Here is an 18786-nt window from a genome sequence, read left to right as displayed (position 1 = left end):
CGATTTGGAAAAAAATTGAAAATTTTCAAAAAAAAAAAAAAAAAAATCGTCGGAAAATACCGGGCTATACAAAGACGTGGTCCTCCATAAGTAATTTGTCATAGGCTGTAGTAACTGTTCCGAACTTTATATACGAAATTTGAAACAACTCTAGTGAATAACGTTGCAAAAATCATCAAAATACCGAATATCGTTAAGATATACCGAAATACCGAATAGGGGATTCATATATCGTGGAACTATATAGACAATTCTCTTCCAGAGGGTGATGTACTCACAAAGAACTCCTTGTGTAGAATTTCAGACAACTCCATTGAAAAATGTGGCTAAAATCATCAAAATGCCGAATATGAGGGGGGGGGGTACCGTTATATGGGGGCTATACGATAACGTGGACAGATATAGATAATTCTCTTCTAGGGGATAAAGTACTCACAAAGAACTCCTTGTGTAGAATTTCACAGAATTCCATTGGAAAATGTGGCTTAAATTATCAAAATACTGAATATCCGTGCGGTTATATGGGGGCTATACGATATCGTGTACCGATATAGATAATTCTTTTCCTGGGGATAAAGTACCGTTATATGGGTGCTATACGATACCGTGGATTGATATAGATAATTCTCTTCCAGGGTATAAAGTACTTACAAGGAACTCTGTGTGGATTTTCAGATAATTCCATTAAAAATTGTGGCTAAAATCATCAAAATTTCGAATATCGGAAGGTGCCGTTATATGGGGGATGTACGATATCGTGGACGTATATAGACAATTCACTTTGAGGGGGTAAAGTGCTCATAAAGAACTCCTTGTATAGAATTTCAGACAATTCCATTGAAAAATATAAAAAAAAACAAAAAATGTCGGGGAGTACCTTTATATTGGGGCTATACGATATCGTGGACCGATGTAGCCCATCTTCGAACTTGACATGCCTACAGACAAGAGACAGATTTGCGCATAATTTAAGTTTCCTATCTTAAATCATTTTTGGCTAAATCATATTAGAATTTTACGCCGATTATGAATATTTATACCTCATTGGGTCAACAATTATTATTTCGGTGAGTTACAAACGGAATGACGAACTTAATATACCCTACATACTATGTGTGGTGGAGGGTAAAAAGAACAAGCTAAGTAGGGCGGGGACGATTTTGTGACATTTTATACCGCTACTGGTGGGTATCAGCGTTCCACATATGGAAAATTTGTTTTGCAACAACAAATGTTAGGCAAAACGAAAAATATCAGCTTTAGGTCATTGTACAATTAGCATAAGGTAGGAGCGAAACTCAGTCGCTACTGTAATTTTAGTGTCAAACTCGCTATGAAGTTTTGAGTTTTATCTTCCCTTTTTGATATATATTAGGTACATACTTTTTAAACCACAACACTATATGTTGGGTGTTCAAAAGAAAATATGAACATAAATCGTTTCCTTCTCCATGATACAAACAAATCTCCAAAGACGTAATACCCTTATCACTATGTGGCTAAGGGTATAAATACCATTATTTTCACTCAACCACGAATATTTTTAGTCCTTCTGAAATCATAAATTCATTAAAAATACCAATTCTTCAAAATACCGACTATAAGGGGTATAGTTATACGGGGGATATACCTAAACTTGGAGCTATATAGACAGTTCCTACATATAGGGAACACAAACTAATAAATGCCAAAAACTTCGGACCTAAAATGCATTCCAGCAAGCTGTTATCAAGCTACTTCATTTCATTCGGAAGCTGTAGTAATTTTCACAGACGGACAGAGAGATAGACTGACGAACATGGGTAAATTGAAATAGATACACTTTTGTGGATATAACAAGTCAAAAAGCAGTAAGTTCGGAACGAATTTTGGAATCCTTAAAAAATTCTGTTAACATTTTAAAAATACCGAATATAGTCATTATATTGGTGTCTATACGACGTGGACCTACATAGGCATTGTTTGTCATAAGTCAATACCAAATTCAAATTCGAAACTTAAAATAAATAGTGAATAATGTAGCTAAAATCGTCAATATATCGTATATAGGGAGGTACCGTTATATCGGAGCTGTGCGAAGACCTGGACCAGCATAGATAATTTTCTGTCATAGGCTGTAGCATCCATTACGAACTTCAAATACGACAGCTCAAACAATTTCGGTGGGTATTGTACCTAAACTCGCCTATAAGAAGACGTGGACCTGCACATACAATTTTCTGTCTTAGGCTGTAGTGTACATTACGAATTTCAAATTTGAAACAATTCCGGTTAATAATGTCACTAAAATCATCAAAATACCGAATATAGGGAGTACCGATCTATGGGGGCTTTACGAAGAGGTGGACTTGCACAGACAATTTTCTTTTCTAGGCTGTAGTATCCATTTCGAACTTCAAATACCAAATTTGAAACAATTCCGGTGAATAATGTCGCTAAATTCGAATATCGGGAGGTATCGTTATATGGGGGCTATATGAAAACGTGGACCTACATGGCCCATTTACGAACTTAGCCTGTCTACTGGAAAAATAAACATGTGTGCAAAATTTTAGCCTTCTATCCCAATTCGTTCGAAAGATTGCGCGATTACAACAGACGGACAGACAGACAGACGGACATCGCTGATCAAGAATATATATACTTTGTTGGGCCTGGGTATTTCCGACCGGATTCAGTCTAGAAGCAAATACAGTTTGTTAAAATCGGTTCAGATATAGTTATAGCTCCCATATATATGTTTTAGCCCATTTTGTGTTTAAGTTCCCCACATCGAGGACGCCACTTCTGATAAAATAGTTATGGGAGTTTAGAGTTGGTAATAGAGTTAAAAGTCATAACATGGACTCCATAACAAATTATTTGGTTCGAGTGGTTACATACAACATAAATTTACTTCAGTTATGTTTAGTGGAAATCGATATAGCTGTGCTGGGTTAGTTTTAATCTATTTCAATTTTCCAATATAAATGGTTCTTTGCAACATTTGACTCTACTAAATAGTCATAGTTGTGTTGGGTACCATAAAGTCAGCACCGCCCGACTTTTATCTTTCCTCACTGATTTATTTTTCCAAAAGTGCAAAGAAAATAACTTATTTCCGTCATTACCAAGTAATGACTTACGTCTGTACAGAGAATGCTATCCGACTACAAAACCGTCCGAGACTCAGCGACCGTAAACAGGAAGGATAAGTTCACAATAAGTCGAACTTTCAAGTTTAGGTGTGATGATGAAGACCATGTGCAATGTGTGTGAGTAGTGGATAAAAAAAACATCTCACATTTGTTTTAAGCGATAATCCAGCGAAGTTCGTTTTATAAAAAATTTAGGCTTTCTGACTCATATCATTTCATACTTAATAAATAAATTTAAAAGTTGGCGGTGACGCCAACGTATTTTCTGTTCTAGGCATGATATCTACCAGATCCAGTTTTGTCCCCTCTTAATTAACAGTTTAATGTAATAAATTCACCAGGAAAGAAAGTTTACAAATACGACGAAACTCGTGTTGTCTTACTACTATTATCTTTTCATACATTTTAAACGTAAATCTTTACCCCACGTCGTCGAATAATCTACGGGCATGGGACAAAAGAAGTGCCTATTATTGCAAAACTTTCTTCATATCATACATGTTTTGATTCGTTATTAAAAAATTCCAAATTGTTTTCAAAAGTTTTCAAAGTTTGAATTCGCACATGGGTGGTATGGCGGTCGAAAGGGGTTTTTCTGTATCTGTTGACATTTGGTTTGAAATTAACTGGAAATCAAAAATTCTTCAAACAAATATGTAATACATACATGCATACAAGCTATATCTATGAATTCGACAATAAAACAAAAAATAATAAAACAAAAACCACAACAATTAATGTATCTGTGTTTTTCCGAACATAGAACAATAGCATAAGTCCATTTGTGTCACTTTTGAATTATTGTTACAACGATCTAAGCATAAATTAAGAAGTAACAAAACAGTAAGTTCGGCCGGGCCGAAAATTGAATACCCTCCACCATTTGGAACGAATTAGGAAATTTTAAAAAAAATAAAATCTGTTCAAATCTTAAAAAAACCGAAATCGGATGGTGCCGATACATGGGGATATACGATATTGTAGACCTATATATATTCCAGGGGGCAAAGTTCTCAGAAAGAACTCCCAGTGGGGATTTTCAGACAATTCCATTGGAAAATGTGGCTAAAATCATCAAAATACTGAGTGACGGGAGGTGCCGTTATATGAGGGATATACGATATCGAGGACCTATATAAATTATTCTCTTCCAGGAGGTAAAGTTCTCAGAAATTCCATTGGAAAATGTGGCTTAAAACATCAAAACACCGAATATGGGGGGTAGAGTTATATGGGGGCTATATGATATCGTGGACATATATAGATAATTATCTTCCAGGAGATAAACTACTCACAAGGAACTCCTTGTGTGGATTTTCAGAAAATTCCATTGGAAAATGTGGCTAAAATCATCAAAATACCGAAATTTCGGGGGGTACCGTTATATGGGGGCTATACGATATCGTGAACTGATAAAGCCCATTTTCGAACTTGACCTGCCAGACGGATCTGTGCCAAATGTCAGCTTCCTATTTTCAGTTTTGACTGTACTGCGGAAATACCATAAAATTTCAGAAAAGGTTTAGATTTGTTCGAACTGGTTACCTTTGGCACGAATTATGGCCTTCAGACGGCCAATGAAACCGTCACACGCTGCCAGAATGTTACTCTGCGGTATTTTGGTCCATTCCCGGCAAAGCGCTTGCTTGAGTTGATTGACACTTTCGTATTTTTAGTGCCAACCTTGGTTTCCAAACTACTCCAGACACAATAGTCCAACAGATCGGTATCCGAAGATTTTGGTGGTCATTTTGCGTTGCAAATGAAGCGAAGAACCTCATTTTGTAACCATTCTTGAGTGGCGCGTGCTGAGTGCGATGGTGCTGTGTCCTCTTGGAATGACCAAGGTCTGCGGTCAAAATGTTTGCGTGCCCAAGGCTTTAATATACCCTCCACAATATTTTCGCGATAATATTCGGCATTTATTCTGAAACCACGGTCGATTAATACGAGCGGAGAGTGTCCATCGGCTGTTATGGCGGTCCACACTCTCACTTGGCCGGAGTGAGAGTTGAGCTTGAGCCAGCCGAAGGTGCATATTTTCAGCTCACCTCTTTGGCAATAAACACGATCATTTTGTCTGTTTAAAAACTTCTGGACAACGAATGTTTTCTCATAGAAGAAAACCAAATTCGGAAGTTCACCACCTTCGAACCAACTCTTTAGCTCTTTTGAGTCTATTTTCTTTCTGTTGCGGTGTAAGTTCTAGCACTTTTTGGAATTCCAATGGCTTTACCCCGAGCTCATTTTTCAATATTTGCCGAATGGACTATTGCGATATGTTCAGCTCACGTGCCATTTTTCGACCACTGCGAAGCGAATTTCGATCAACACAAAAGATTTATTCACATTTAAATGCTGGAGTGCTCTAACGATATCCACTTGGGGTTTCCAGCGAAATATAAAGAAACCACATTATCACGTTTGAATTCCGTCACGAATAACTTTTTTCTGGAAAATTCTCAGTACAATGCTTTTGTATGCTTGTAAACAATATAATGAGCTGTCACTGGAATTATTTTAACAGCTGTCGGATGAGTGGCTTATAAATGACAGCAGTCTGAAGATGGTTGCAGTTTTTTCATCTCATCCTGTATATACTGTGTTGGGTCTAAAATTATTATTCTGATGAATGGCGGAAATGGAATTCCCTTACAAAGGGAATGGCGAACTTACTATACCCTTCATACTATGTATGGTGGAGGGTATAAAAACGTGTAAAGAATGTAGAAAATATGTTGAAAAATATGAAGTCAAACCTTAAAAATTGATGATTACACTAACGAAGATGTTAAAAGAAAAGACATGAAAAACTACGTTAGGGCTAAAATTCCGCCATCAGGGTCATTTTTTTAGCTACTATATCTCTGTGGCAACATCTTACTCACATTTCGTGTTTTGTTTCACTGTCAAACATCTTCAAAGTTATGTTTTTCTTACGATCCAACCTATGACTTCTGTCACTTAACTCCGACCCCCAGCCCTGTTAAAAATTTGACATATGATTCTTTTGGGTTTTTTAATTATTGTAACAAATTTCAAACAAATATTCGGAGAAATTTATTGTTTTCACATATGTATGTGTTTGCCCAAATAGTTTACATATTTTCTTTTGTTCGTGGTTTTATTAAACGGAAATTTAATATTTAAACATTACATACATACATACATTTTACATGAAATTGTTGTAAAAGTTTTTAATTTACAACAAAAGTTTATTTTATGATATGTTCAAGTATATGTCGCATACAATAGCATTTTACGACTTAAGCCACAAACCTAATTAACCAAAAGTTGACAATGAGGGTTTTCATTGAAAAAATCAGTGGCAAAAATTCCTCCTGAATTTATATAACACAAGTTATCAATATGGAAACTCTTTGTAAAATTGTATTGTAACAATATTTATATTTTTATAGCCTGATTGTGTATCTCGATAAGAAAATCATTTCGCAAAATTATAATAATTTTCCAGAACTTATATATAAGCTTAAAAAACCCAAATTAAGTTATCACATTTATGATTCAACTACAAAATTATACATAAAAGCACTTTGTTCCGCTGGGACTGGGCCCTTCTCCAAACTGGTCAATTTTTGAATGTTTTCATAATGTTTGCTTGAAATATCTAATTTTTATATCTATAGCCATATGGCAAGAGAGGGTATATGTCATTTGATACTGCAAACACGAACATCGTTGAAATAGCGGTTTTGGACCCTGGGTCTCTTTGGACCAAATACGTTTCAGGACATTTGGAGTCGCTGGCTGGATTGGTCCAAAATAGATACATCTTAATATTATTATCGAACTCATATCAAGTTCGGAGATGGGCAATGTCGGTACGCTCCTTCTGGTACCTCCGCCACAAAAGGTCAAAATATTAAAAAAAGTAAGGAATAGTCAAAAGTCGGGCGTGGCCGACTATATGGTACCCTACACCACCACGCATATTTAGTAGAACTCCCATAACAAAATAAACTATTTGAAGTAGAACATACCACATATCAACATTTGGATTTAGAGCAGTTCAGATGGAACTAATATATGGAAGGCATATTCAATTCTGAATCGATATTCACTAAATTTGACGGACACATTTTTATCTTTTATATCAAATAACATTGCTATAGAGTGCATGATGTTACTTCGAGAAGGACTATATAAAAAATATATATCGGAGCCGAGATCCATAAAATGGAAACGTACATCCCGAAATTCACTCCATTTGGGCTGATATTAGCCATTATTTGCACAATAAACCTGAAATCGGATTAAGGATATATATGGGAGCTATATCCAAATCTTAGCCGTTCTCGATAAAATTTGGCAAAGTTATTTCCGAGCTTTGTCAGATATCTGGTGCCAATATCATTGTTGTCGAATGCATTTTACGAATATTAGGGACTTAAACACCAAATCGGATAAAACATATATATCGGAACTATAGCTATATCTGAACCGATTTTCTCCGATTTCGATGTACTTACTTCTACTACTGAATTCGGTCGGACATACAGGACTTTTGGACTGATATTGGCCATTTGGTGCACAATTAACACGAAATCGGTTGAAGATATATATGGGAGCTATATCCAAATCGGTACTGATCTTGATTAAATTTAACAGAGGTATTTCCAAGTTCTATAAGATATGGTACAAAATAGCATTGTTGTCGAATGCATATTACGAATATTAGGGACTTAAACACCAAATCGGATGAAACATATATATCGGAGCTATAGCTATATCTGAACCAATTTTCTCCGCATTCGAAGTACTTGATTCTGGACTGAATTGGGTTGGATGTACCAAGCTTCAGGACTTTTGAACTGTTATTGGCCATTTGGAGCACAATTAACCCGAAATCGGTTGAGGATTTATATGGGAGCTATATGCAAATTTGAACCGATCTTGAAGTATTTTGCCAGAGGAATTTTCGAGCAGTACATGATGTCCAGTACCAAACATCATTCTTACGCATGTGAGGTACTTAAACCTCAAATCGTTATAGGTATATCTGTACAGATTTTCCTTAAATCTGATGTACTTACCTCTAGACTAAATTCTGTGGGATGTTCAAGAATTCAGGTTATTTGGACTTATATTGATCATTTGGTGCACATTCGGTTGAAGATATATGGGAGCTATACCCAAATCTGATCCGATTATCACCAATTTAAATAGGCTTCGTCCATTATTCTTTTCAGTCGGTTAATAAATGTTCACAAGAATACATGGAAAGTAACTATGGGTAGATCTTGCTTCCTTCCTAGCTCAGGTGTCAAAATGGATAATATCGGTTCGCTCCTCTCTCTATCCTCCAGGCTCATAAGACGCGAAATTAATATCCGGTTCTTTTCATACTTAGCATATAACTATATTTCTATTAACAGAAGATCTGTCATAAAGATGGTAGAGATGAGACCATTCCTTCTGGCACTATCCCAAAAAGGGTCGAAGTTTTAAATAACCAAAACGATTGTAAAATCCGAAAAAGCATCTGGTTCTCTTCATACCCCCGTCGGTCCGTCTATCCGTCTGTGGAAATCACTCTAGCTTTCGAACGAAATGAAGTAGGTTGATAAAATTTTACTCAAATGTGTATTATGTCTGCAGGACTTTTGGTATTGAAAATAGGCCATGTAGGTCCACGCCCCCTATAACGGTACCTTCCGATATTCGTTATTTTGATGATTTTAGCGACATTATTTACCGGAAATGTTTCAAATTTGGTATTTGAAGTTCATAATAGATAATTCGGCTTAAGACAGAAAATGGTCCATGTAGGTCCACGTCTTCGTATAGCCACCATATAACGTTACCCCCCGATATTCGATAATATGATGATTTTAGCGATATTATTTACCGAAATTATTTCAAAATTTGTATTTGAAGTTCGTAATGGATACTACAGCTTATGCCAGAAAATTGTCTGTGCAGGTCCACGTTTTATAACATTCATGGTACCTCCCTATATTTTGATGATTTTAGCTACATTATAAACTGATTTTTTTCAAGTTTCGCATTTGAATATTTTAGTAACTTGTGACAAAGTTACCTACGCAGGTCCACGTCGGCATATGGACCCTAATATAAGGCTACATTCTGTGTTTTTAATATTTTAATAGAATTTTTAACGGATTTTATTTTTTTGAAAATTGCCAAATTTGTACCAAATGGTGGAGGGTATTCAATATTCGGCCCGGCCGAACTTACAGCTTTTTTACTTGTTTTTTTTTTTTTTTTTTTTTTTTTGTAATTTTTGGCTATACCAATTTGTATTAAATGAAGTATAATAATAGAATAATTCGGTCGAATATATCTGGTACCCCACGTTATTTTAACATTTTCTAAAAAGTATCACATATCAACCAATAAAATCCAAATATGGCACGTCTCAATATTTATATAATATTTATTTAGATCCGATAAGAAATGGACAATATTGGTCCCTAGAGGTTCTGGGGGTGTACATCAGTCGGCAAAACCGACCGATACTTTTTAACTTGTTTGTTTGTCACATTTGCACTTTTTATGATTTTTGGATTGCTTCAATCGACAGGAATACAACTAATGGCTTTTTATACATTTTTATACCCTACATCACATAGTGGTAAGGGTATTATGTCTTTGTGCATTTGTTTGTAACATGGAGAAGGAAACGAGATAGACCCATAGTTACTTTTGAGATCCTTCATAGAATCACTTTCTGAGTCGATTTATGCATGTCAGTCCGTCTGTCCGTCCGTCCGTCCGTTCGTCTGTCCATGTATTCTTGTGAACAAAATGCAGGTCGCATTTATTATCCGATTGAGATGAAATTTTCCAAACAATATTTTTTTGACCCAAGGACGAACCCTATTGAAATTGGTGAGTATCGGATCAAATTTAGATATAGCTCCCATATATATCTTCATCCGATTTCGGGTTAAATGTGCACCAAATGTCCACTATCAGTCCAAATTACCTGAATTTTGGCACACCCAACCGAGTTCGGCCTAGAAGCAAGTGTATCAAATTTGGAGAAAATCGGTTCAGATATAGCTATAGCTCCCATATATATCTTTCATCCGATTTGGTGTTTAAGCCTGTCACATTCGTAATATGCACTCCACAAGAATGATATTTGGTACCAGATATAAGATACAGCCCAGAAATAGCTGTTTGTAATTTTATCGAAATCGGTTCAGATTTGGATATAGCTCCCATATATATCTTCATCCGATTTCGGGTTAATTGTGCACCAAATGGCCGATATAAGTCCAAATGGACTGAATTTTAGTACATCGGACCAAATTCAGCCTAGAAGCAAGTATATCAAATTTAGTGAAAATCGGTTCAAATATAGATATAGCAACCATATATATGTTTCATCCGATTTAGAGTTTTAGTCCCACACATTCGTAATATTCATTCCACAATCATGATATTTGGTACCAGGTATTAGATGGTGCACAGGAATAGCTGATTTAAATTTTATCGAAATCGGTTCAGATTTGGATATAGCTCTTATATATATCTTCATCCGATTTCGGGTTAAATGTGCACTAAATGGTCAATATCAGCCCAAATCACCAGTCTAGAAGCTAATACGTAAAATTTGGAGAAACCCGGTTCAGAGATAGCTATAGTTCGTAAAATGCACGATAGAATTAGATAGATTTTGATTTTGTACCAAATATCTCATAGAGCTCTGAAATGCCCTGTATAAACCTTTTTACGAGAGCTCTACTAAATATGCATAGTGGTGTAGGGTATCATATAGTCGGCCCCGCCCGACTTTTGAGCTTTCCTTACTGGTTTATCTGATGGATTTGTACACATGAAGTACATACATTATTGTTTGATGGCAACCGATTCAAATTCGAACCAGAGTGTCAAATATTTGATATGGTAATGTCTTTAACCAAAAAAAATATATATATATATATATATATATATATATATATTTCATATTGATCCAAAAATTACATAAAAAAGTGTCATAGTTAAGCTATGGCTATCTATAAATTGTGTTATTTTATTGCATTTCAAGTTTTTCTACTTTGGGTTAGGCTTTGCAAAAACTCTTGACCAGAGAGTAACAAAAATCCACAACAACAAAAACAGCAGCATGAGAAACAATAAAGGCATTAAGTGTAAAATACAAACATTTAAATCTATGAGGGGACATAACTTTTGTGCAAAGCAAACACTCAAACACATACACACACACGTACAGTGAGAGTGACCAACATGGGTATGCATGTGTGTGTAAATACAATGTCATTGTTCCTGTGGTATGTGCCATGGTTTCATTGTATTTATATGGCCATATTTTATACTGCAATGTGGTCATAAACGACATTCTAAAAACCAAAGGTACATACCGACGAAAAAACTGGTTAAGTATTGGCAACCGGTTCCGTTCCATATATCCTACCATTACGCTATCCACGCTAAGTGAGTGAGTGTGTGTGTCTGTGTTTGTGTCTATAAATGTGAAAGTAATGGGAAAATTATGTACATGCAAGCTAAGCCGGAGCCAGTGACACATTCGCAAAATTATACAGCGAACGTCGATAAATGTTGTTACATTAAATGCATTTGATGTTTTCATTATTTTTTTAATTATAACGTTTAATTGCATGGAACATGAATGCATTATTTGGTAGATAATCAAAAATTGTTGTAGACTATATCTAACATGAGAATAATTAGTTTGATTGTGTCAAAAGGTGGTTCTTCACAACGAACGCAAATAATGATTTCAGAAGTAATCGGTTTAGAGTACGAAATTGAAAGGAATGTTATTTTTCAATAAATATTTCAGATAAGATTGTGCAATGTGACTAAATTCGAAAATCAAGTTGTACAGTTATATAAAGCCTATATAAAAAACAAGTAAAATAGAAGCTGAAAAAACGATAAGGAAAGGTCAATAGTCGGCGGGGCTGACCCTACACCACTACGCGTATTTAGTAGAGTTTTGTATGTGCTGCATGGTGCATGCATGACTTCGATAAGGATCATATAAAAATAATTATTGGAGTAATAGATATACCAGATATACCGGAAAATCTATTCAATTTGGGCTGATATGACATATACAGGGTGAGATTAAAAAACTGCAACAAAGTCAAACGCCATAATTTTTATTTTTTTTTTTTTTATTTTATTGAATAAAAGCAAAAAATGTCGGAAATAGCATCAGATTTTAGAATAAGTTCAGATTTGTTCGAATTGGTCACCTTTGGCAAGAATTATGGCCTTCAAACGGCCAAAGAAACCGTCATACATTGCCAGAATGTTGCTCTGCGTTATTTTGGTCCATTCCCGGCGAAGCGCTTGCTTCAGGTGATCGAGACTTTGGTAAATTTTAGTGCCAACTTTGTTTTCCAAAATACTCCAGACGCAATAGTCCAACGGATTGGTATCCGGAGATTTTGGTGGCCATTGTGCGCTGGAAATGAAGCGAGGAACCTCATTTTGTAACCATTCTTGGGTGGCGCGTGCTGAGTGCGATGATGCTGAGTCCTGTTGGAATGTCCGAGGTCTGCGGCCAAAATGTTTCCGTGCTTATAAACACCCTCCAGAATATTTTCGCGATAATATTCGGCATTTATTCTGATGCCACGGACGATTAATACGAGCGGAGAGCGACCATCGGCTGTTATAGCGGCACACACCATCACCACGACCTGCGCTTGAGTTCTGGTGGCCAACCGAAGTTGTACATTTTCAGCTGACCTCTTTGGCAAGTAAACACGATCATTTTATTTGTTTACAAACTGCTTTACCCAAAGCTCATTTTTCAATATTTTCCGAATGGAATATTTCAATATGTTCAGCTCACGAGCCATTTTTCGGCCACTGCGACGCGGGTTTCGATCAAGTCGCTTCTTTGGAAAATTCATGTCAATCGGAAAATAAATGCGACCTGCATTTTGTTCATAAAAATATATGGACAGACGGACTGATATGCCTAAATCGACTCAGAGGGTGATTCGAAGAAGATCCTCAAAAGTTACTAGTGAGATAGCCCCGCTACCTTCTCCATGTTACAAACAAATGCACAAAGACATCATATCCCTACCACTATATGGTGTAGGGTATAATTATAAGAAAACATGGTTATAGGCCAGAGAAGGCGGTGCCTATTATGAACTACGAACTCCAAGTTTCAAATAATTCTGTTGAAAGCCAAAGTCATCAAAATACCAAATATTGGGAGGTACCATTATAGGGGAGCTATACGAAGGTTTGGATTTCTCATACTGAGAACATAAACGGCTAATTTTTAGCAAATTCGTTCTAATATTGAGACTTAAACCTCCAAAAGACCTTAAATCTGTCGGAACAGTTATATGCGGTTTATATCAAAACATGGACCTATATAGAATATTTTCAATACTCGTATCAAACATCTTGCAGACCTAAAACACATCTGAGTAAAACTTTATCAATGTACATAATTTCGTTCGGAAGCTATAGTGATTTCTACAGACAGACCGATGAATATCGCTTAGCCGACATTGGATTTATGCCGATCTAGGAATTATATACTTTGCAGGGCGTCAAGCGTATTTTCCTAGTGTTAAAAATGGAACTAAAAACTCAATACACCCTGTATTTTATGGTTTAGGTTATGAAAAAAGGTATGGTCCATTATTTGCAGGGAATCGTATGCCCTCTTGAAATTTTTGATAACGGGCAATTTGTCAAAAATGAGGCTTTAGAGAAACGAATTCTTAATGAACTCCTTTGCAAACAATGGCCAATATGGGCCACGATTTGTTATAGCTCATATTAAATAGGGGCTTATAACGTATTTTTAACACTTTTCTCCAGTATTCTAATTGCTCATTTGTTTGTATTCTGAGTGCTCAATTGTTTGCCACATGAACGTTCTGGTATAGCACCAACATTTCCATTGTTTCCACCTATGACGTTCGATACGAACAAAACGAAATAACGTTTCAAGATATTTGGTGCGCACGATAAGGGAGTATTCTATTTCGTCCAAACTTGGTAAATCGTAATATTATTATCACACTTAGATCGAGTTCGGAGAAAGGCAATATCGGTCCACTCTCTCTGATACATCAGCAACAAAGGGTCCAACAATTTTCAAAGAAAATATTTTGCTTTATAGAAAGAGAAAAGTCCATCCGCCTTTGCTCAAACTTTGCAGATCCTAATATTTTTATCAGATCTAGGTAAGGTACTGAAATGGACAATATCAGCCCACTCCATAAAGTACTTAACAAAAAAGGTTAAATATTTTGAATAAATATAACTCTTATAAAATGTGAAAGAAGAGCTAGATTGCCTTTAAGTTTTGCGCGTTTCTATATTTCTATCAACACAAGATATTGTATAAAGAACGGATATAACGGTCATTCCTTCTTGTACCTCTCTCACAACCGATCAACATTTTGAATAATTATATACTCAGCCGTATGGCTAAAGAAGATAAATATGGTTTGTTTCGGCCAAAACGTGTTTCATCGAAATAGAGGTTTTAGAACCTTGGACTCTTCGAACCAAATCCATTTCAGGACATTTGGATTCGATATAGGGTTGTTTGTCCGCCTGTCTGGCTGGTGCGCACAATAAGTCTCGAAGGGAGTATCCGATTTGGTCCAAATTTGGCACATGGAAATATTATTGTCAAATTAAATCGATTTTGGATATGGGTAACATCGGTTCATTCCTTCCGATACCTCCGCCACAAAAGGTCAAAATTGTCAAAGAAATTAATTTAAGAAATTAAGAAAGGATAATCTGATTTCGTGCAAACTTCGCAAATCCCAATACTTTTGTGAGTGCTACGTCAGGTGCAAATTTGGACAATATCGGTTCACTCCGCCATAAAAGGGTCAACATTTGGGATTATTATAAGTCTTATAAGATGTGAAATAAGTCGGTTTGTCTTCACATATTCCAATATTTGTATAAACACAAAATCCGGCATAAAGATGGGATATATCGGTTAACTTCTTCTGGTACCTCCGGCATACAGGTCAAAATTCTGAATAGCCATGAAGTTCGTAATATGCAAAATGACCATATGGTATCTTTCAAACTCGGCTTATCGTTATATTTCAATAATCGCTATATTTCAACGCAAGATCTGGTGTGAAGACGGGATATATCGGTCCACTCCTTCTGGCATCTCCCCCGCAACGGATCAACATTTTGAATAACCATGAAGTACACAATACGCGAAATGAGCATCGGATTCCGTTCAAACTCGTCTCACCCAAATATTTCTATAAGCACAAGATCTGGTTTGAAGATGGAATGTATCGGTTCACTTCTTCTGTTACCTCTCCCGCAAAGGTTCAAAATGTTGAATAAATATACCTCATAATATGCGAAACAATTCAACAGCTTTCATCAAACTTTGTGTATCTTAGTATTTCTGTTAACCCTGGTAAACTTTTGACTATATCGCTATATCGAACTACGTAATTGAACCGTTACCTCTCGATATTTACTATTTGGATGATTTAATCCAAATATTTTAACGGAATTGTTACAAATTCGGGTTTCATCAACGGTATCTACCACCTTGAACAGAACATTATCTTTGTGGGTTCACGTTTTCGTATGGGCCGAATATTAAGTATTCTCATGCTTTTGGCAACATTTTTCATCGGTTTTGTTTAAAGTTTGGCATTCAGAGTTTGCAATGGGTTCTATCTTCTGCGGCAGCACTTTGCACATGCCCCCATTCAAAGATTGTTTTTTTTATCAGTTTTACACTTAACACGAAATATATATATTTGTTGGTAGTTGTTAAATAGAGCAACTAACAAATTAAGAAGTATCCGTCGATTTGTTCACAGATATATACTCTCAGCTTATGTCTGATAATAAGATATATTTTGACCTCATTATTCAAAATATTTACCCTTTATTGCCGTGGTATCGAAGGAGTGATCTAATATTTACCATTTCGCTTATGACCTAAGTGTGATGTAATTATTGCGACGAGTTATAGCTATATTTGAACTGATTTCCATCAAGTTTAATTTTCTTGCTTTTAGACTGAATCCAGTCGGATGCCAAAATTCAGGTCAAGTGGACAGATATTGGGTGTTTGGTGCACATTGAACCCGAAATCGGTTGAGGATATATATGGGAGCTATATCATATCATATATAATGTAGCTTAACAAAATTTGAAATTTGAATTTGAGGAACATAAACACCAAATCAGATGAAACATATATATGGAAGCTATAGCTATATCTGAACCGATTTTCACCATATTTAATGTAATTACTTCTGGGCTGAATTCGGTCGGATATGCCAAAATTCAAGTCATTTGGACTATTTGGTGCACATTTAACCCGAAATCGGCTGAGAATATATATGAGAGCTATATCAAAATCCGAACCGAACAGGGCAAAATTTGACACACTTATTTCAGAGCCGTATCTGATATCTGGTACCAAATATCATTCTTCTGGAGTCCATATTGCACACGTGAGGGACTTAAAACCCCAAATCGGATGAAACATATATATGGGAGCTATAGCTATATCTGAACCTATTTTTACCAATTTTGACGCATTTGCTTCCAGACTGGATTCGGTGGGATGTACCAAAATTCAGGTCTTTTGGACTGATATTAGCCATTTGGTGCACAATAAACCTGATATCGTATGGAGATATATATGGGAGCTATATCCTAATCTGAACCAATCTCTATAAAATTTGACAGAGGTATTTTCTAGCAGTACCTGATGTCCGGTACCATACACCATTCTTGTGGAGCCCATATTACGCATGTGAGGGACTTAAAACCCTAGATCGGATGAAACATATATATGGGAGCTTTAGCTATATCTGAACCGATTTTCTCCACATTACTTTGATCTAGACTGAATTCGGAGGGATGTACAAAACTACAGGTCATTTGGACTTATATTAGCCATTTTGTGCACAATTAACCCAAAATCGGTTAAAGATATATGGAAGCTATATCTAAATCTGATCCGATTATCAACAGTTTCTATAGGGTTCTTTCTAGCGCACAAACAAATATTGTTTGCAAAATTTCATCTCAATCGGATAATAAATGCGACCTGCATTTTGTTCACAATAATACATGGACTGACGGATGGACCGACTGACATGCATAAAAAGATTCAGAAAGTGATTCTATGAAGATCCTGAGTCTATTTCGCCTCCTGCTCCATGTTACAAACATGGACAAAGATATAATACCCTTTCAGAAAAAATTAAATTTAAAATTATTTGGTCCCATCAAAGTAATTTTTGAAAGGAGCTCGATATTGAATCTTAAATTTACGAGAATTATGCACACAATGAGGGGGAACCAGAATGCATGCATGTTTTGACACCAATGGTATGTGTGTTTGCTTGCTGGCGGAGCAGTTGCAAAAATAGAATGCGACAAGAGCACCAAGAACGACAACAATACCGTAATAACGAACGCAGCAGTCCGTCACATAAATCTAGCTTTCTTGTTTTGCCACTCTCAAAGCTATACCTTTATGAATGCATAGCTACACACATACATAGTCACATACTTTATATACCGTACGAGTTGATACATTCGAAATCGGTTTAAAACTGCATTTCAGAGAATATGGTACACATAAGGAGATACAACTGTAAAAATAGCAAAGATAAGCCTTTAGTTCGGTTCACAAATAAAATGGAAAGGCCCATATGTTCCCAACTAAAAGAAAACTCCGGACACCAGAGCAAGCAATATATGTATGCCTGCAATATGGAATAGTGTAAACTAGTCCTATGGCTTTGAGAAAACCAAGCAATCTATGAATGTAAAAGCCAAATCTGGAACATTTTCAATGCTATTCGATTCGCCTAAATACATTGAAGATTATATGAAGTATGAATGTATGTGTATACACATACATATACCCGCAACTTTTCATAGTGTGCGTTTGTTGCTGTGTCCACTGGCATAAGCATATTTTTGCCTTGGTTTACAGATTGAGTGCGAAGTGTTATTGAAACAAGTTTTCGTTTTTTTTTCTGCCTTTTCGTTTGTTACAGTTATATTGTTGTTGTTGTTATTTCTTTTTTTTTTCGTTATGCTTATTTATTGCTTTATTGTTGTGATTATTGTTATTGTTTTGACATAAGTGTCTGACTTGGTTCGACCTTTTTTCGCTTTTGCAAATTACTGTCGGGCTATGTACGTATGAGTAACATTTTCAGTTTTACAACATTACAACATGCAGGGTACTAAAATAGGTTTGTAGGCAATATAACAGTAACGAGAAATCTAGCATGGAAATTGGAAAAGTCGTATTTTGTGTTGTTGTAATATTATTGGAAAACCATTTTCAGTTTTTATATCCTACACCACACTGGGGTAAAGGGTATTACGACTTTGTGCTTTTTTTCGAAACATGAAAAAAGGAACCGAGATAGACCAATATTTCTTTTTAGGGATCTGCATGGAATCATATTCTGCTTCTCCATCTGTAAGTTTATGTATATTTTGTAACGAAAGTTCGTATTCATTGTCCGATTGAGACAAAACTTTACACAGTTCATTTGTTTGGCCTTATTAGGGATGATGATCACTTGAAATTTGGATAGAGCTCCCATGTAAATCTTACCTAGATTTCACTTTTATTGTACTCCACAGGTGTAAT

General features: G+C 35.9%; 1 long non-coding RNA gene across 1 annotated transcript in view; it reads left to right on the top strand.

Moving 5' to 3' along the window:
* Positions 1-18786, top strand: part of LOC101897515 (uncharacterized) — a 461881-nt gene that overhangs the window by 23392 nt on the left and 419703 nt on the right. The gene's annotated exons all lie outside the window — the stretch shown is intronic.

This window comes from Musca domestica, unplaced genomic scaffold (assembly GCF_030504385.1).
Source record: "Musca domestica strain aabys unplaced genomic scaffold, Musca_domestica.polishedcontigs.V.1.1 66, whole genome shotgun sequence".
Taxonomy (NCBI): domain Eukaryota; kingdom Metazoa; phylum Arthropoda; class Insecta; order Diptera; family Muscidae; genus Musca; species Musca domestica.
This window is presented reverse-complemented; position numbering and strand designations above follow the sequence as displayed.